A 22,581-nucleotide genomic window follows, 5' to 3' on the forward strand; every position below is an offset into this window, starting at 1 on the left:
CGCGCCTGGACCGCTAGGCCAGCGGGCGCCATGGACTATACTTAGATGTAGACAGACAGACAGACAGACAGACAGAAGACTGTGGGGGTCTCCTCCTCATCATTCTGATCCCAGTAGACATGCCCAGACTCTGCCCTGCTGGTTATTGGAGTTAGTCAGTCATGAGGAAGCAATGGGGATTCTCCTCCCAGGCCTCAGTTCAGCATGGCGGGCCGGGTGTGTATGATGACGGCTGATTTAAGCAGTCACACCTGGCCTGGCCTAAGTCAAACTAATTAAACTGAGCTGTGTGACGACACACCTGTTAAACACACAGGATAAATCGGCCATCCCCAATCAAGTGAGAGCCTCTGTCATGATGGCACATGATTCCAGCTGTTCTGGCTTGTACAGTCTTGCTCTTGCCACAATAAATGATGTGTTTGTACTGTCTGCCTACCTGTGTCCCTGAGTGTCGGAGGAGCCCCAGCAAATATAGTATATATATAGTAAACATATACTACAGTCATTTTCAGGCCATGGTCAACATCATCTAGAATTCTTACAAAATAAGGAGTGATAAAAAAGAATACAAAACTGTGCTTTCAATTGATTTTAATACAATAATTCAACTGAAAGTTTAAAGACAAACACAAAACTGTAAAAAAGAAAAAAAATACTAAAAACATCTACATACTGTATACATTACACACGACCTAAACAGGCCATTGAGTGTGTAGCACGTTATGTGTCTGTGTGTGTGTGTGCGTGTGTGTCTGCATACGTGTGTGTGTGTGTGTGTGTCTGCATGTCCAAATAGCTCTGAGGAACTCCGGCGGCCAGCCCCCTGTGTTTGTCAGCTGGCCAGCGTTCTCAATATAAGCGCTCTAATTGCTTAGAAAATTACAGCTAACGATGATTGTACTTGACGCAGGTTGACATTACAGTGACACCGCAACGCCTCCCATTGCCGCTGCCTGCCGCGGCCCCTCCCCTGTCCCCAACACATAACACCCCCCTTCGCCTCTCTCCATCCCACCCATCCACCCATCTACATAGCCCCACCTCCCCCGCCCAGGATGTTGTGCCAACCCCCCCCCCCCCCCCCGGTGAGCGGTGCCATGCCCCCGGTGACCGCCCCGTGCCCTCTGCTTGTTGAAGCTGTCGAAAGCAGAGATGTCCCAAAGTTCAATCTGCTTTGGCATCGCTTTCTGTCACCCCCCATCCGTCAGCTCAGCTGTTTGTGAACCATGATGTGCGCGCATGTGTGCATGCATGCATGCATGCGTGTGTGCGTGTGTGTTTGTGTGTCGTTGTGTGTGCGTGCGTGAATGTGTGTGTGCGTGTGTTTATGTGTAACCATTCCTGGTTTGTTGTTGATCCTGTCTGTGTCATCATCCTTCACACATACAGACACCCATGGACAAATATCTGCAAATGCACATGCACGCACACACACACACACGCACACAGAACTCTCTCTCTCTTTTATTCTTCTTTTGTCCATTTACTGTCTATTTGTCTATATGTGTGTGTGTGTGTGTGTGTGTGTGTGTGTGTGTGTGTGTGTGTGTGTGTGTGTGTGTGTGTGTGTGTGTGTGTGTGTGTGTGTGCGTGCGTGCGTGCGTGCGTGCGTGCAAACCGCTGGACCACTCAGCACGAACATTCTTGTGCACACAAAAGGCCAATTTCTTTTTTCTTTCATTTTTTTTTCTTTTACAAATTATTGATTTTTTTTCTCTAAATAAAAGTAAGGCTTAAAACCATTTGATAGACTACACATCACATGAGGCAGCAACAAAAAAATAACAAAAAATCATACTCCTATTAATTAATTTACACACTTAAATGTAGCCACGAATCTCAACAACAAAGGTTGAAGACGGTGTTGTGTAAGCCTCGAAACAAGAGCCATACAGTAGACCGTGCAAGAGCCGGGCTCCCTCTTCATATCCCAAACATGTTGTTCATATTCTCATCAGTTGTCACATATGCCACGACCGAGGCCGTGGGAGTGCACATCGACATAGTGTACGCACGCGTGTACGCTTGGCATTAAGCAAAGGCCTGTGCATGTGCATGCATGTGTGCATTTAAATCTTCATGGGCCCCTGCGGGCAGGGACATGTCACCCCTTTGTCTCGTCAGTGTTAATAGGACCACAGCCAGCCATCCATGGGGCTGGGACAGATCGCCACACACATGCATCCACTATCTCTCTCTCTCTCACATACACATACGCGCGCACACGTACATGCACAGCGCATGCATAGGCGCATGCCATACACACACGTGCACGCGCATGTACGCGGACCAGCCTCCTCTCTCTCCCCCACTCTCTTCCTACCGTGCTGCTTCCTAGCACAGGGCTCTGACATCCCTTGCCAGTTGCCTATGTGGGCACTGGGCAGTGCACCCCCTCTGGCATATCTAATTCTAATTTAATCTCAGGTCAGAAACCTGTCCCTATTCGGTGCCATGCGGGCCACAATGCGGCACCGTTGCACAAACGAGTTGCCCGGCGGGGGCAGTGGCGGAGGATCGGGGATGACGGCCCGGGAAAACAAGGCACCTCGCAGGGATATTACTCATCGCTAGTAAGCCACGCGTGTCACAGCGGGTCCCTCTGATTTTAACACGTGGAATAAACGCGTATGTGATGGCAGGGATAATAACGTGCCCAAAGATGTGGCTTAGGTACAGTCGGACAGGTACGGCGGGCTGTGCTGCTGCTGTCACAAAGCGTACAGAAAGGCGCCGTGTTATGTTGACCTTTTACATTACGTATAGCCGAGCGCCAAAAGCCCTCGTGTACAGTCAGGCATTGTGGAATTGATTGTAGGTGAGAAAGTAGGAGTTTTGTATGTGAAAAGTGGTATCGTTACTGCCGAAACCATCCCTTTAGAATAGAATAGTACTGCGGTTGTCGTGTTTCAAATAATACAAGTGTACAAATCAAGTGTCACTATGACTAGTATACTTCTTCTTGATGCCAGTTTGCATTTCCATCTGCTTATACACAAAATGATGTAGTCTACAGAAGGGCAGACTGCCTTCTGTTCTTATGAATTATGTGGATGCAATTCCTTCACCCTGTTGTTCTTGTTGTTTTGTGTAATGGGGATAGTACATTAACTGTATGTCAAATTGTAACAGCTCAACAGTAACATGGCTTGGCACAGCAAAAACTAAAATTACACATTCATTCAAATCTTTCTTAAACTCAGTTTAAGATCTCAGTTTAAGATCAAGATCAAGTATAGAATATTTATGTTCTGATCTACCTATACCATTAAGTATTGGACCGTTGATCAGCATCATACTCAAATAATTGACTCAGTGACTGACTGACCTCTGGTGAGACTGATGAGATAGAGGGCTTACAGTTATCTCTCTAGAGAGATTACTCATTTAGTATCATAGGTCACATATCTCTGCAAGTGCTCTAAGTGAGTTGTGGTGAATAATGAAACTCTTGCATGGCGTCAATGCTCTGCAGAAATCGTACACTTGGTAACCGTATAAATCATGTAAGTGATATGAAGTGAGTCACTATGGAGTATGAAGTTATGAAACCGGCCCATGGGACCATGCCGCCTACAGTGATTGAATTGGTATTATTGGTAATAATAATATCAAGGTTCATTCATTCACTGTGTGGATTTTTTCACACCACTTTATGATTGACTTGAAACAGGTGAATCATCCTGTAGTATGATGCGGCTAGACAATATTATTGTCTGAAGGCCAATACATGCTCTTTTCGACGTTAGAAAAAACGTTGGATTTGGACGAAAGGACGTCTTTCCAAATTAGTTCGGAGAGTCAGGAAATCTGGGGGTGCACGAGTTCTGTGAAAAGGTTCTGAGACCGCCTGTCAGAAGTTCGGAACGACGTCAATTTGTAGTTATTGCATCACCTCACAGGCCTTTCCGAAGAAACCAGCCAGGTAAGCACAGTCTACTTGTACTTCACTTTTCCCCCGTTCCTCTACAAACTCGCATGAGCCCTGGCGGTTCTGAGGCTGTTTCGGGTCACGTCACAGTGGCTGAGTGGCAGCCATGCCAGCCTCAGTCGCGGGGGTGCTGTGAAGGAGACGGCGGTGGAGGAGGAGGAGGAGGTGTTTGGTTGGTGGCGCTTGTGGTTTCTAGGGATGCATGATGTGTTGTGACAGTGGGGAGCCGCGCGGGGCCTGGCAGGCGGTCACCACGCGGCACCATATTGCCGGGTGCTCCCCGAGGACGAGGGATCAGCGTGCCATCCTTGCCAAGAAGTGCTAATAGGCGCAACACGTCTTGCTTTCGCACATTAGGGCAAGCGAAGGGTGACAGATCGGAGCTGTGATACTGCCGCCTGGAAAAAAATAAAGGGCTACACCGCCGCGCCCCGTTTGCCATGCGGGCGCGGTAATGAGAACCGCCTCGGCTGAGTGACGTGCCCGCCGATCACGGAGTTGATATGTTCGCAGCCGGACATTTCTATGTCTTGCCCTTGTCAAAGAGCTCTGGCCTCACCCATCACCGACGTGACACTAGCTTCCATACTGTATCTGACAATAAAGTCACAGGTGTTGAAATGGTGCCAACACTCGGGAGAGAAAGACATCTCCATTCCCACCGTATAGCAAGTGAGGTCAAGTGGTGGTGTTCGGGTTATGACACCTTTGTCATACATTTTCTATCATCAGAACCCAGATCTTGGACGCGTTCTGTCGACCTGCACACTTCACAATGGGGAAGAAGCAAGTGCTTCTGCCACCCTCTGTTGCTTCCACCATATATGTTTGATTTTGGCACTTCTGCCTCTATTTATTCACCTCACAAGATCTAGGCTTGTGATATATGTGACCCAGTGTACTGGTAGGCAGGATGTGCATATAGCACCACTTGATCAAGCATGTTGAAAGCTCAATGGAGTAGCATGGGGAGTATTTGAACATACTGTAGTGTGTATATACTAGGGCTGACCTCGATTAGTCGAATAGTCGACTAATCGATCGGAACGGGTCTCAGTCGACTGACCACCTCTTAGTCGATGTTCATAAAAAATATATATATAATAATAATAATAATATTTACAAAAAAATACAAAAATATTGTATTATTCCACTAGGTCTGTGGGGGACATAAACACATTTGAACATTCTGACTGTTCAAATCTCCAATGTGCATGTGGAGTGTGTCTGCCTGTGTGGCAATGTGCCACTGCCTGTGACTTGAATCACACAGTGCGCTGGCCTGATAGACTCCAGAATCTCAATCTCACCTGCTGTGCTCAATCTGGCTAATGACAAGCCTCTCAGTCGAATATATAGTATAGTCGTATATACATATACTGTATGTGATTGTTATTGTAGCATGTTTGTATATTATCCACGGTGGCTTTATTATACACCTATCATGTCATAATATAATATGCAGGGCAACATTCTGTTATCTTAAATCAGAACAGTGGACTTTGGAAATAGCTTATGGAACACTTACTTTTGTCTGCTAACTTTTCATAATCAAGATGTGTTCTGTGTTCTAGGCTTGAGATATTCGATGAATGTCTCAAGTCTAGAACATTCTGATGCATTATGATGCTCTTAAGACACCTAGCGCTTGTTAATTCATCTTGAAAGATACAGTGAAAGCTACACTGAAAGTATCTCAACTAATCTTGCTTCTATACTATAGGCTATTAATAATGCAATGGGAAGCCTACATGATTCCTGTTGTTTGGCGTTTTTACCCTGTAAAGCACCTTGTAAACCTTGTTTTGGAAAGGTGGTATACAATGGAAAGTGTATTGTCATTATTACATCATTCAAATGTTGTCAAGTAGAACTGGTTAGAGTTAGACGGTGACACAAATGTGCGTTGGGTCGTTCATTGTTCAGAAATTTTGATATATTTGAAAGTTCCAAACAATTCCTTTTGGAGCTAGCTTAGCTATACAGCAGCAATTCACAGCTGCTTTTACAAAGATTGGCAACCAAAATTGGCAACCCAATGGAACGTGTTGAGCTTAGGAATAGGATCTATACTTAATTGCGAGCTGGAGTCGCACACAGAATATTACAGATGTCCAAGCTCACAACTTGTTGCGCTGTGATTGATTGCACGTCATGCTGATGCGCAACAAAGTACAGTAAAAGTCAGGCATTTATGGATAAGCACATGCCAACATACAGTATGCCACCGAGTGCTATGGTGCAGGACATCGTGACCCTGATTCTCTGGGTCTCTAAATATTTTATAGCTTATAGCATTCCTGGGGACGACAAACATTGCATGGGGCTCTAATGCAAAATTAGACAATGTACATGAAAATTATGTGAATGATTTATGGAACGTGGCTCACCTCTCTGTCAACTGTACTTCTGGTGTAGAGATGACTCCCTGTGTATGTGTGGCAACTTTCTACACACACACACACACACACACACACACACACACACACACACACACACACACACACACACGCGGTCTTTGAACCGCTTCTAAGTCGCTCTGGACAAAGTCCTCACTGGCCCTTGAGGACTTTGCGGCTGGGCATGTGTATGACATGGCCTATAGCCACCTGAGGTGGTTCAGGGTCAAGCCCCCAGTAAGGCTATCCAACGTTGAAGCTGCCACTACCTACTGGCGAAAAGAGGAACTGCAGCACTTTCATGGAGGTGGACGAACAACATGACGTTGGAGGTCCGGGGCTTTGAGGTCCGGGCTTAACTTTCCGCTCGCTCGAGCCATTGAGTTATAATTGTACTTCCGGCAGTCTTCCGGGTGCTTCAAAACGACACTGAGCAACTTTGAATGAATATCGGGGGGGGCGGGGCTAACGCTCCGGTTCGGTCTCTATCCTTATATTACTCTATGTTCAGGGTAGACTCCACACTGCAACCATGTGTGGCACTCTGTCCTGGGTGAGTATTGTCTGAAGTTGCTGTTCTGGAAAACCTTTTTCCTCAGCCCACCAAATGATGCTGTGGCTTGTCTGTGGAGTTTTGGATCTCATCATCCATTGTGTGCAGGTGTCAATATTATTATGCTTTCCAGGAATGTTAAGGTACAGTATAGTGGCCAACTGTTGCCCTTCTGCTGTGACGGGTGGTGTGGGAGGCTGACTCTCATCTGAGCTCTGGTGGTTGGGTGTAAAGTGTTAGGTTTCTGGTCTAGAGGGGCGGGTCGCGGCTGAGATTTGCGCACACCCTGATTGGATGTCATCGATCTGTCCGTCACCCCCGGCCCCTCCTCTCCCCCCTAGTGCAGCGCTACGTCACATCATTTGGAGAGACGCCCACCCGGAAGGGTTGACTCCCACTTTTAGACCAGAGCGGCCAATGCGTTCCTCCAGGCTTTCCATTTTTGCACCAACAAAAATGAAAGCCTGGTACCGAGGCTAGGTGTAAAGTAGTTCTGATCTATAGCTCTAATGCCTTCATGGAACTGTTCTCTTCCTACGCTCGCATAAATGCAGACCAGCCTCTCGTCTGTAGCGTAAATATAAAAAACGTTTTACCTACTCAACAATACAAAGGCGGTTTGTGTAATTAGAAAGCCTACTTTCCTTTGTGGACGGACTCTGAGCCCCCCACCACATGTATAAAATGCACTTTTTGGCCAGAAAGGGATTTCTGGCGCAGTGGAGTATTTTTTTCTGGTGGAAAAACATTCCCTTTCTGCCCAAAAAGTGCATTTTATACATGTGGTGGGGGGCTCAGAGTGCATCCACTAAGGAAAGTAGTTCTAATTACACAAACCGCCTTTGTATTGGTGAGTATAGATAAACCGTTTTTTATATTTCCGCTACAGAGGATAGGCTATAGTCTGCATTTCATGCGAGGGCTAGAAGCAAAGAGTGGCAGAGCCTTTAATGCAACGGCAGCAAAGGGCATTAGGGCTATGGATCAGATCGAGCTAATAGGTGTAAAGATGGTCACGCAAGGTAGTTACAGTTGCAGGGAGTATGAGGGAGAGTGTTTTAATTGTATGGCCTCTCGTGTGTGGGTTACACAATCATTAATTGGCATACTGTTGTGATACTGCCACATAAATGTGTGAAAGAGTATATTTCCTGTCCTTGAAAACAAGTGCTCACTATAAATACAAATATGCAAATTAAAAAAATAGTTGCAAGCCCCCCTTCGTATTGAAAGAAACATTAACATACTTGGTGATAACAAACGGAATATGTTAATAAATCCCAATTTATGCCCAAGACATCTCCAGATGTCCTAGGAATTATCCCATGGTGTGCCCAGGACATCTGTACACGTCTTAGAAAATAATAATAATAATCAAAACGTATTTTATTAAATTATTTAATCGGATGGGCACCCCACATCGCTATTTTGACAGAAGACAAGGGCACACAAACTAAAGATGGTTGCATATTTAACACCTACATGTAGACAGTGTATGGGGGAGGGAAAGTTTTGTTTTGATGAATACTTATAGCCATTCATTTTCTGTTGTAAGGATTCATTTCATAGGGGGAGTAGTGGGGAAAAACAACACATGCAGTAAAAGTTCCAGGAAGTGATCACTGGTAGGAAAGTTCCAGGAAGTAATGCCGGCCGGGGGTTCCATTTTGATCATGAAAGAGTGTTTGGTGTAGCTTGGCCAACAGTATAAGACTGAGGTTGTACTGGTCAGCTCCCAGGTTTTAATGTACAGGGCTGAAAATGAGAACTTAATTGTGCTCAGCTAAAGAGGACAAAAAAAGCCTACATTGTATTCAAAATCAGTACTTTGAACAGTGAATAGTGTTCGACAAACTTTAATACCTAAAGGGAAGCTTGGTCGAAATTAAGAAGATCTGATGGTGGATGTTATGAACTGCAACGAAAAAAGGGAACAAAGGAATCTTCTATGGGGTCTCCTGACAGAGGTTGGGTGAGTGCTTTTTTTAATATTTTTTTATGCAAAGCATTGCTATTTTCTTTTTGGACTTTGAGGATTACCAGGTTTTTGGGCAGACAGAAGGTCTTTAGTTTTTTGGTGGATATTTTATTGGATTAATTTGGAATATAGACTAGGAAGATGTTGTTTAGGACTATAGCAGACAGTCTTGTCTGACTCCAGTCTGCTCACCAAAGGGCTCAGAACTGTGCTGTTTAGTAAAATATCTCCACTTTACCATGAGCTGCACGCGGATAACATCTGCCTGAATGATCGCAGTGCCTGATCATATCAAAACTTCCTTTGGGAAGCACAAACGTATGGGGCATATTTGACTAAACACATGTTTTTGGCCATAACTTTCAAATGGATATGAAACTAGAGGACTCTGAATCTGACTCCAAGTCTTTGGAATTATTTCATGGGTCAGTGCACAACATGTATGTACACATACTCACATGCCTAGTTGCCTACACACATAAATAGAAATACAAACGCACACAAACGCATGAGCATGCCTGCACAAAGCACCCACTTGACCCAAGACACACACACACACACACACACACACACACACACACACACACACACACACACACACACACACACAGGTCAATTTAGGCCAACTGCTCTCCAACATGCACATTGCATAGAACAGGAAAATAATCAGTAATTGAGCGCCAAGGATGCACATGAATTCATGCCATTGATCAGTGGCAGAGCAGTGCATTGATTTACAGTATTGTGCCTAACGTGTAGAGCTTAACCCCATCAATGAACAGCTCCTCATGTCTGTGGCCTTTAGGATTAGGAGAGAAACACAAGGGCACAAACCATGGCATTGTATACCCTGAACACAAGTGGCAAACATTGAGTTGAAAATATGTTATTTATGATGACAGATGCGGTCGTATGACAAACTATGGATTACGCTTACAGTATTATGTCCGACTAGACAAGACATTATATGTCAATGTTTTTATTTCTCTCTTTCTCTCTCTCTCTCTGACACACACCCTCTCCTACTCCTATTTTGGCCAGTATTCGACCGTTAAAACAAACAAACAGAACTATCTTTTCGGCGCCTGTATTGCCCCGTTTATCAATGCTCCACCGGCCTCTTCTTGCTCACATCCAGTGTCCCTCCCTGGGGTCATGCTATGCTTGCTGAAGTGCTCTGCTGGCTGTGAGGGAGTGCGTGCAGTGTGCACTGCCTCCCATCAATAGGGGTGAGTTACACAGGTCACCGGTTCAAACGCAGGTCACCTCGCCTCTGTGTGTGTGTGTGTGTGTGTGTGTGTGTGTGTGTGTGTGTTGCATACATGATGCCTGTGGGTCTTTGGATGCGAGTGTCCCAATATGGGTGCGCGTGCTGTGCTGTGTCCGTGCATCCAGCTGCCTGTGTGTGCATTTATCCTAGATGTGTTTTGGCCTTGCGTGCTGCTGTGCTGTGGTTTGCTTCGACCTCTTGACACGGGCATGTTTCCAATTTACATAATGAACACGTTCTCATTGGAGTGACAGTGACCCTTACCTAGTACTGGATCTGTCTGTGTACATATGATGCTGGGACATAGTTAAATAGACCTATAATAAACTACCTCTTTGCCAACCTAACATGTCAAATGCAGTACAGGTCCATACATAGCCACCTGATACAGTATACTGTAGTGTACATATACCTCTAAAGCTATATCCAGCTCCTCAATAATCACCTAGACCCAGCCCTCATCCTTAGATAAATGGCTGCCTCACACAATCGCTTGATTTGCGAACTGTATAGGCAAATATATGTACATATCAGCAAATTGACAGTACCCACATACTGTACACTGTACAGTACAAGACAGTATACTGTGTGTCGGTGTGACAGAGGGTAGGCCTCTTGCACTGCGGTCCGGGCACCATGGCTGGTAATCCTGACAGCGTGTCGCGGGTTCGAGTCCTGATCGCGATGACCATTGCTATCACCCCCCCATCTCTCTCCCCATTTCCTGTCACATTTTTAGTTTTTACACTTTTATTGATAGGTATAGACAGTAGTGTGACAGGAAAAAATATATATTGTTGCTCAATAAACGTACATTCAGTATTTGTTTGCTATTCGCGTTCAGGCATCATGGCGAACTTGGCGATTGTGTCTAGTGCATTACAGTCTTAGACCACGGTACCATGATGCTTGTTAGAGCAAGCAGGATGAAGTGATGAGCACTTTATGGACGAGTGTTAGGTCTCCACCAGTAGGTCAGGTTGTGGCCTCCTGGTGGCTCTATAATAGGCCAATGTGAAAAGGGTGCCATTTCTTCTTATGCCTTGGATTGGATGATTTGAGGCATTTTGTTCCAAAAATGTGTTTTGCAAAAGTCCACCTGTTGGTGGCGCTATAACAGGCCAACTTGAAAAGGGTGGGATATATTCCTCAGCCTAGTAGGAAAGTCTGTGAAAGATGTCACGTAAATTGCACGCTGCGTTCATGATTTGAGGCTTTTTGTTCTAAACGGGCCTATCCTGCAAACTTTGAAAGACAATTTTAGCTAATTAGGATGGAATATGAAAGATCCGTCTTGAACACACATAGAGATGGTATTTTATTAGGATTCAAATTAAATCCTAATAAATGAATCCTAATAAAATACCACTGGGAGCTTAAGAACTGTGTGCGGACATCCTACCTTTTTTCTGAGAGTACCCGTTCCACCCATCTGTCTGTGTCCCTTTTATGCCCATATATGGAGATGTCTCTCTGTGTTCCTTTTTCCCTATATATGGAGTTCTGTGTCAGGCATTCCCAAATATGAAGTGTTGTGATGTCAGAACATGTCAGCTCCATATACAGAGATATAGATCAGGTCCAGAGCCTGGGCAGATGCTTTTGTGCTGGTTCTGGACAACCAGATATCCGACGGACTCGACACCGGGCACTGCACTCCCTGTGATGGTGTGGAACGCTTGTGTCGAATATTAAGTCGGTGAGGCGAACGGTTTTCGAGTTACGTGGATTACAGACGTACATGTTTTGTTTCGCTTCCTATAGTTCATCATTTTCCTCTACAAAATGGACTAGTTTGTCTTTCTAATGACCACCATTGTTTTTATACTGTTTCATAATAATAAATTCCACCATAGTTTATTTTCTGTTTTTTTTCTATATCATCTTATACATTCAATGTATTAAAACACTAATACAGAGTTATCGGCACAGTTTCTATTTAACTCATTATTGAGTGCCCTATGTGACAAACTCCACATAGCCTACTTTAAGCAGGTTTAATATAAAATATTTTTATTTGCCACTTCTAATATGAGCTAGGTCTGGGAGATGAGCTGTGTTCTGTGGTTTGTGTGGTCTGGTTGGCCACCTAGTGGGCTGGTGTTATACTTCCTACATGGAAAATGCACAGGATGGACAGTTTCACTTTGTTTCACTTTGGCATGCATGCGGTGCTTCTGCTGCACTGTTGCTTTCACAACCAAGACAAGAGATACATGTTTGGGAGGAAAATAATCTCGTCATAGACCGGTTCTCGTTATCAATGAGAAACAACGTTGAGGGTTATATATACTCGCTTGTCATTGGCTTGTCACAGGTTATGGTACCTTAACCCAGCAAGCACGGTGAGGACTTGGACGAATTAGTGACGTCTCTATTGGGGCCAGATCAAGTCAAACCAAGACTAGCACCTGATTTCAACCAACATAAAATCTGTCCACTAAGGCGGATGTCCCTGGATGAGTCCTGGATGAGTCCGATTGAGGCCCGATCAACTTAAGTCATATCATAACTAGTCAGATCTGGCACCGAATAAGCTTAATTATTTCAACTGGTGAAGACGTCCTGGAAATGACGTAAAGATCATCCCCATATGGGCTCAGTGATCTGGCCCTGAACGTCACCGGACTCACCGGAGGACGTCATCATAATGCCATCATTCATGAGGCCATTTGGCTTGCTGGGAAATATGTCTGCTTGCTCTGCGTCTTAGAGGTGGGTGGTGGACAGTTTAGAAATCTGCCTACCGGTGACATATTCAATGAGGTTTGCAAGCTAATGGAAACTACAGACTTTCTCTTCCTGGAAAGTTAGCATGTTGAGATAGAAGCCATGCATTCTTACATCAATTTAAGAAAGAAAAAGAAAAAAAGGTTGTTTGAAATTACCAAACATGTCTACTGATAATGTTATTGGTAAGCAGGTGTCTGAAATAGCCCACCTCTGAGATGCAGAGTGAGAAATGGTAGCTACTACCTACCATCTTATAATAATGAAGATTAGGACCTATTTATTATTATGAGACCAGGTTGAAGTATTCCTTTAGCTGAATTTGAATTTAAAACAATATTCTGTGTTATGTATAAAGCCACTATTAATTTTTGTTATATTTAAACATTTTGTCTGCACCACAACAGGTAAATATTCAAGCTTTACACATGAATTGCTTGCTAATTAAATTAAGTAGAAGTATGTTCAAACATGTATAATGCATTGAATTACAAGTTGATTTTTAAGAATATAATTCCGTATTAAACTATGAACACTTTAAAACATCTAAAAGTACTACCCATACACTGCCTACTACTGTGGATGATAATCTTCTGTGGACTATAATAGCTATATTGATTTATTGGGTTTTACAGTTACAGTAGGCTACCATTATTTACAACTGAATCGATAAACTCAAAATCAAGTTGCGACTGAACAAAAAATGAATTGAATGAATATTTATAGTCTTGTAATCGGGCAAAGAAAAGATCTCATCAAAAAAGAGGTTGCATTTGATCAGTGAAGAAGCGACAGCAACAGTTTTTTTTCTCCCTCTTTTTTTTATTTCATTCGTGTGGTTTCTACTATAGTACCTACAGTATATAACCTGTGGTTTCTCTATAGTACCTACAGTATATAACCTGTGGTTTCTCTATAGTACCTACAGTATATAACCTGTGGTTTCTCTATAGTACCTACAGTATATAACCTGTGGTTTCTCTATAGTACCTACAGTATATAACCTGTGGTTTCTCTATAGTACCTACAGTATATAACATGTGGTTTCTCTATAGTACCTACAGTATATAACCTGTGGTTTCTCTATAGTACCTACAGTATATAACCTGTGGTTTCTCTATAGTACCTACAGTATATAACCTGTGGTTTCTCTATAGTACCTACAGTATATAACCTGTGGTTTCTCTATAGTACCTACAGTATATAACCTGTGGTTTCTCTATAGTACCTACAGTATATAACCTGTGGTTTCTCTATAGTACCTACAGTATATAACATGTGGTTTCTCTATAGTACCTACAGTATATAACATGTGGTTTCTCTATAGTACCTACAGTATATAACCTGTGGTTTCTCTATAGTACCTACAGTATATAACCTGTGGTTTCTCTATAGTACCTACAGTATATAACATGTGGTTTCTCTATAGTACCTACAGTATATAACATGTGGTTTCTCTATAGTACCTACAGTATATAACATGTGGTTTCTCTATAGTACCTACAGTATATAACCTGTGGTTTCTCTATAGTACCTACAGTATATAACATGTGGTTTCTCTATAGTACCTACAGTACTGTATATAACCTCGGCTTCATCAAGCACATGCATGTGCAGCTTGGGCCCTCGTACTAAAAGCTCAAAGGGGTTTTGTGGTTTTTGTGGGCCGGATGGGTGGGTGCTTTTTCACCAGGCTTCTAACTGGAAGAGGTAGCAGGCTATGCCTGGTTAGTGGCATTTAAGCTAACCGGTTTCTCAAAAACATTTCTGTGTATAGCATACACCGTTTATATTGTTGTGATGAGCAGTACAACCTTATTCTGTAACAATCTGGAAAGAAGTGACGTTTAGTTGTGATGTGTGCATGGACGGATACAGTCTCCCCGTTCTGTGCCAGAGATAGAGTGCCTTAATGACCGTGTTTATGACCAATATATTTATATCAAGTCACTGAATTGTTATTAGAGAGCATCTGCCGGTACTCACCCGACTGAAGTTTCTCATTAAAGTGTGCTAAACTGGAGAATCTTTGTCTGCCCTTTCTTTACCCACACCGTACACAGCAGCACCACAATATTGAATATCGTTTAGGACAGATTAGATGAGGAGCAGATGTGCTCAGAGAAGCATAATTCAGAAATGTATCGTGCTTATTATCACTTGTGGTGATTGAATGTAATCTATGCTGTCTGGTTTGTGGGCTGAAGAACCCAAACTTTTAAGATGGCTGATATATGTAACATCCTCCTCAAGGACGGCAAAGGTTCTTAGTTAGTACAGTACCGTTTATTTCCACGGCAACATCATTTTGCTTGCCTACAAAGGTGTGTGTGTGTGTGTGTGTGTGTGTGTGTGTGACACTCCGGGTCACTCTTGTATTCTATGTATGGGTGTGTTAAAGTTTTGTACATGTGCATATACAGTAGTCGTCGAAAACAAAACAATAATCCTCCATGATAACAAATCTCCCCCCTAACACAAAACATTTATCGCATGAACACAAATAAGTGACTAGTTGATGTCATGATTACATTTCTGACCAAGTGTTAACAAGTATCTAGAAGTTTCCATGTCGTGTGCATCAAAATTAAGCCCTTCTGCAATCTAACCTCGGTATCTGCTGTATGGGCATTCAACGACAACAAAGAGGAAGTGAAATGCCACGAAAAGCTCTTGCCCCTTTCACGTCATTCACAACACCGGCATATAAAGACACCACACCAGTTCCGCAATTTATTTAAATGCAAGTTCCAATTTATTGTATTTTTTATTTTTATTTTTTCAGAATATTTACAGACAGAAAAAAAAAAAAAAGACTATGTACTTTTTTGTTTGTTTGTTTTTTACAATGTGTAAAGTCCTTGATTGCCAGCTGTGCCACACAAAGGCCCTGGCTATACTACACCTCTCATTCATTAGTATTATATTAGCTCTTTGACAGGTCTATGGACCATGGAGTTAGACTGAGGACGGTCTCCATAGACTCTCCACGTTACACCCAGGAGAGGAACCTGACTCACTCACTGTTGGCAGAATTCATACAGACTCTGATTTGTTTTGACCCTACTACACAGTAACACCGTAAAAAAACAAAATGACACTCTGACAGTTGAATGAACACTGAGGATATTACTGTGTATGCATCTCTGATCCTTTTGGCTGGATACACGCCTTGTGTTTGAATCTGCAGCAAAATGAAACCTCTCATTTTTAACTGCACGATCCAGCTATGAATTTTCCACTTGCTTGTGAAATCCAGACTTTCTGAGCATTACTGAGGAGAATCTTGCTCCTTTCCCCGAGGCTACCAGAGTGTACGTCTCAGGCTTGAGTAATAACCTTGATGCAAACCCAGATCTGGCGACCCTTTTTGTCTCCTGAGCGTGGGTGGTGGGGGAGTGGGGGAGAAATTATAAGGATTTTAGATCTTGCGCTTGACTATTGATTCATGTTGTGATCTCGACGACAGTGGCAGGTACAAAGACTGAAACAGTACTTAGAAAAAGTGGACTTGATGTTGTCAACTTGTCATTATCTGACGGTGTTTTGGGATGAGCGACACGACTTACGAACCTCAGGGTGGTATACTAATACTGTACATTTGACTGTGTGATGCTGTGAGGTCACATAGGCCTCACTTTGTTCACTGTGCACTGTAGCTGCTGGTCAACGGGTTTTGGTTGTGAACTCTTAAATCCACTAAAGCTCATGTCCCCTTACAGACATAGTAAACCCTTCTTGCCTGGTTGTGGGGGTCATGGTTTTCATATTTGTACAGAGCAAATTATTTCATTTGTCTTTGGTTAACAGATCCACCGAGTGAAAATATAAAAAAGACATAGTTGGAACGTGGAGTCTTTGTAACTCTGAATGCAACTGTTCCCACAGTGAAAGCCTTGAGTTCAACTTAAGGTTCAACTTAAAATCACAAGGAATTCACTTTTCCTTTGAATTCTTCATGCACTCAAAGGAAGAAATCTGACTTTTGCAAAAATCTGATTTCTTGTGCTTTAAAGTTGAAGGAGTAATGCCTAATTTATACTTGGTTGCATGTACAGAAAATAACTGATCTGCAAGTGTAACACCCGGGAATTGAACCTGGGTCTCCCACATGGAAAGCCTACATCTTAACCACTAATCCAAAGGGATATCCCTATGACTATAGGGGAGATATTAGACTTTTGATTTCATCAGGCTCTTTCATCTCTCAATGCATCGCAGCACGATGTATATCGCCTATTTTGGGTGTGCAACACCGACGACGTGCAACTAAGTATAAATAGTTAGGTAACGGTACAGTTAGCGTAGAACCTGAACATGGACATTTTGCTTGTCGGTTGTGCTACTTCCCCTTTCTTTTGATGCGCGATGAATCAGACCGAAAAGTGCTGCCACTGTAGGAAGAGTCAAAGCCTTCAGTGTGTCCACTATGACTTTCAAAAATAAATGATATCTACTTGTATATATATATTGTTATACTGTTAATCTAAATCTTTTGGAATGTGGTTTTTTACACACTGGAATTTAACGGTCAAGATACACAACCCATACGGTTTATATATATATTATATTATGAAAATACACAAACTCTGTGGCAGTGCACAACCAGTGTTTTAAATCAGAAATACAACCTACTGTATGGTTTAGCAGCTTTTAGAATTGAGATCTGAAACGTACCACTTATCGCAAATATGTTTCCATCAGAAGGCTTAGATTGTAGTTGGCTATTAGTTCACTAGAGTAGAGAACATCTTACTACATTCCAGGAACTCTGCAGGGTAGTGTATTCATAATGTACTGTACAGTTAAGTATCTTGGATATATTGGTGGCTGGGGTTACACATGGATTTACAGATGCTCCAGTTGTACTGTAAGGTATTGGAACAGCAGCATACACGTCGCATTATGTTTACAAGCTTGCAAAATACACAGCCTGTACATTTTTTTAAACACACAGAGTGATATACTGTAGGTACGTACAGTACATACAGCAGCATAGAATAGATGGGGTTCACAAAAGCCTAATCCTCCCATACCGTCTCCGCCAGGAGATTCGTGGATTCGCCCGTGTTTGTGTCTGTAAACAGATAACCTTGCATACTATTAGGATGATCAGCAACGTATGTCTTGCGCACGCTGACGGCAGGCCAGGGACATAAATTCTCAACTATTTGTTTCAGATTGGTCACCGACTACTGTATATCATTTTTGTGAATTAATAATCGCAGAGCAATCATCCCTCCGTGCCATGGGAAATGAGGATATGGATCTTTATACTATCAACTGGCCAATTACAATTACTCCTGACCCTCTAGTTTATGGGATGTACCATAACAGTATCAGCCAATCGCCAATCTGAGAATCTCATCGGCAAATAACGGAAAAACAGCACCCCTGTGAGTCAACAGTCTGTCTTGAAAGACATGCAAATTTGCCGGTAGAAGTTGACGTTAGAGTAACACCAAAATATACATTCATCATGAGACAACATATCCCCAAATGCCCAAATCACGAGAGTCCAGGACTCCAGGCACATTGAAACTGAGTGCAAGCTGTCTTTAGTCCCTGTTTGCCAACACATGCAGCAAAACTAGTATAGCCTAAGTGCCATCTTGAAATCACAGATATGTACAATTGCCGAACGAACATGCTTAAGTTGAATATAACGTGTTTTGGGTTTTTTGATCTGGACACCAGGGCATCCCTACTGAATTTAATGTTGAATATGTCATGTGTGTTGTGTATGAGTTGAGACCAATCTGCATCTTTTCTTTCTGGAGTGTCACACGCTCACACACAGGTCTGAGGTGTCATTCCTGAGACTGTGCTGGCATATGGTCTGCCACTTTTCGCATACAGTATAGCTACATCTCATCTCATCCTACATGATATTACTTTTCAGTTTCATGTTTGATGTCAACCTTTGTACCCGTACTGTCATTAATACAGACATTACCTCTCCCAAAGGATTCACAAAGTGACATGTGGGTGGGGTAGTGAAAACCCAACACGTCAAATAACAACCTTTGATTGACAGAGATAAAAACATAATTGGCAAAAGGAATTAACAACCAGACTTTACAGAATAGTGAATCACAGAAATCTTTTCAGAATTACGTGTGATATCTACTGACATTGGAGCTGGGAGTGTTGCGCACACATATTGCTATGTATTAGGCTATAACATTTTAATAGTTCAGGTTTGTCCCAAGTGATGACAACATGCCACAATATTTTATGATTTGTTCACTGCCCAAAGATTTGTCTACATATGGCCTGGTTGCACTTGTACTGATGTAATAACGTTGTTATATGAAATCCCTTTCCCCATTTTTCCCCTTTTCCAAAACGTTATCACGCAGACAGAAAGAAAGATGGAGAGAGGTAGGGCATGCCTCCTGGCGGAGATTTGCACTGTGAGCGCACCTTTACAAACCGGCTTTAAAATGTATGGATGCATGTACCTATACGGGTAATGTGTACAAAGTTTTTCTGTGAGAAAACAGAAACTTGTCAGATACATGAGCAGATTTGAATTAGAAATTGTACCCGTGATGAAAGGAGAATTTCATATAGGTCAAAGGAAATTGTCATCCTAACCCATCCCCTGAAGTTCTGACTTGGCAAACTGGAGATGATGTGCCCAAAACGGCATCTCCTCGTTGGATGTGCACTTTTTTTTCGTCTTCCCTTTTTCTCAAAGCGAACAGTTTCAGGTGACCACGCAGCTCCCCTTTGTAAAAGCCATCTGTGTTTTTTTGTTGGCCGGTCTGGGCAATCGTGACATCAGAGTGTGTTGAAGCTCAGGTCTTAAGGAAGACTGAGGAAATGACCAGCTAAAAGTCTTTATACAGAAAGAAATTATAAAATAAATACTCAAAAGAAATCCCATGCCCTCATATTGCCATGGGGGATTTCTACCTTCAATGCCGCTATTTACAGCAGTGTGCAAGCACACTGGAGCCGTCGTGACGCGTCACCAGCATGACAAATGTTGTATATCATCATTTGCAAAAATATATCTTGATATATATTTTTTTAACCGTGTTACTTACAAGTCGATCAGTATAAATAGTAACTTATACATGGTAGGATATAATGGGCAACTGAAAACAGAGATATACTCTTTTGGCTAGGGCAACTTAAAGTGCTAAGATACTTATGTTCAGGCCGCAAGCATTAAGGTATAATATGACTACTTTTCTTCCGCATGACATCGACAGGAAGACCCTATCGACATCAGTACCCTGCCCTGCAGGGCTGCAACACGGGATCAGGATTAGGATCAGTCCACTTTCAGTTCATCTAATAAATAGTTTGCCAGTCACCCTCAGTCCACTCTCTATATCTATATCTATATCTCGGCATCAATCAGCTGATCAAACGCTGTCTGGTTAGCATTTTCATGGTCTGGTAACAGCTCCTGTGATCTCGCCAAATTCTAAGTGACCCCCTTTCCACCGGTTGGTTCCCAATGGGAACCGGTTCAGTTCTTTTTGGTTCTTAGTCCATGAGCCAAAAATGGTGGCAAAAACTAGACCTATATTAAATTGTTTATAGGATTTTTTCACATTTTAATTTGATTTTTCCTTTTTTTTTTCTCCTTTATTTTAATTTTTATTTGTTTATCTTATCTATCTTAATTGTCTAACCATGAATACGTACTCTGCTGTTGTTGCTTGTGTTTGTATTGTAGGTCTTATGTTTTATGTGTTTGTAAAAAATCAAAATAAAGTACTGATCATAAAAAAAAAAAAAAAAAAAAAAAAAAAAAAATTGTTTATAGGATCAATTCAAGTAAATGAATACATGATAACCCTTCCACTGTAGTAGCTTTTTCATATTTTCGATTATTTTGCATATGTTCCTACATAATGCCTCATTTGCATATTTAAAAATGTAGAATTTGTAATACAATAAATCATTGTCTTCGTGTAAGTACTCAATTGGGGAAGTTTCATGGTGATAACATTTCAATTCATAATTAACGTTCCAATTTTGGAGCTCTGGCTCATGGACTAAGAACCAAAAAGAACTGAACCGGTTCCCATTGGGAACCAACCGGTGGAAAAGGGGCCAGTGAGTTGGCATCTGCTCTACAGATAATCAAAATTTTGGTTCACTGTGTTCCAGATTCCAGAATATAGGGGATGGCATGTACTGCAATGCACATGCTCCATTGGTAAATACTAACACATTTGTGAAAAAGAAAACACAAGACATATTAAAGTTGACAGAATGTGAATGTATAGCATTTCAAATTAAAACGTTCCTCATGGCTCCTTGCTCATTCATTGATGTGCAACTGTCTTTTGAAATGCTGAGCATATAAAGTAAAACAGTCAATTACTGCCAGCACTCTTAACCATGCCACCCTCGCCAGAAATACCTGGCGCAACCTACACTGTGGAACAAAATGAATCAAAACTTAAAGCCACAGCTCTCATTACATGGCAGCCAGGGTGCGTATTACAAAAGAGAAAGGCAGACCTGTCTCAGTATAGGGCCATCAATAAAGGACTCCATATGGAAAACAAAAACATCATCATCCAAGACACAAAACACAGGGGAGGTCTTTTTTTTCTTCTTAAAAAAGAAAAGAAAAAACACACATTAACACTTAAACCCAATATACTTTGTTGACCGGGATCCCCCAGTGCTCAACCATGGCCCATTCCTTTATTCTCTCTAAACCAAATAGTTAGTTATTGTGAGCTACGTTGTGAGCTCGCAGCTCACAATGTGTCACATGGCGTGTACAGTAGATCTTGTATTTTTGACGAATGCTCGTCTAGATTCTGACATGCCCAGAATAGGGACACTAGGGTTCAAGTGGCTAAACCTGGGCCCTGCTTTCTTAGTTGTATCTGTCATGGCGATCAGTTATGATACAAAAGTGGTCACTTCTTTGTGCATCTTTGTGCATCCAACAGGACCACACAGACAATGAATGTACAAAGTGTTTGAAGGACGACTTCACCACTTTTCTTCATATAGGTCCTCACTAATGTGCATGATAATAGTAACACAAATTCTACTCGGTCTGTGTCTCATGGGAGGGCTGTGGGCAGTTCAGAAACCCATCCACCAGTGACATCATCGAGGGGGAATCTAAGCTAATAGAAACGGCAGGCTTTCTATTCCTGAAAGGTTACAATGTGATAATGAAAGGCATTGCTCTCACGATAATAAAAATCTATATAAAAAAAGAATCTTGTTTAAAAAAAACAATCTATCTGAGGATGATGTCACAGCAGAAGACAGGGTTCTGAACTGCCCACAGCCCTCCTTTGAGACACAGACAGCGCTGTAGATTTGTTTTTGCTATTTTATCATGAACATTAGTGAGGACCAATTAAAGTGTTAAAGTCGTCCTTTAAAACATAATCAACATTAAACCTGATTCTGGCTCTCAGAAACAACGGATAACATACAGTAACACACTTCTCTTGTCTGACCAGTTTTGCATCCGTCGCTGTATATTTTGATGACCCCTATGCACCATAACAGGAATATGTTTGTTTTTTTTGTTTTAACTTTTTTTTAGAATATATCACTATGACCCTTTGACCAGGTCTGTCAAGTGTGTGTGTGTGTGTGTGTGTGTGTGTGTGTGTGTGTGTGTGTGTGTGTGTGTGTGTGTGTGTGTGTGTGTGTGTGTGTGTGTGTGTGTGTGTGTGTGTGTGTGTGTGTGTGTGTGTGTGTGTGTGTGTGTGT

The 22,581-nt window shown here is 42.3% G+C and overlaps 1 long non-coding RNA gene across 1 annotated transcript in view; it reads left to right on the top strand.

The window, feature by feature from the left end:
• LOC310874519 overlaps positions 1–22,581 on the top strand; it is a 71,731-nt gene that overhangs the window by 22,339 nt on the left and 26,811 nt on the right. The window lies entirely within an intron of this gene.

Source organism: Protomyctophum parallelum, assembly GCF_964188405.1.
Source record: "Protomyctophum parallelum genome assembly, chromosome: 17".
NCBI classification, from domain to species: domain Eukaryota; kingdom Metazoa; phylum Chordata; class Actinopteri; order Myctophiformes; family Myctophidae; genus Protomyctophum; species Protomyctophum parallelum.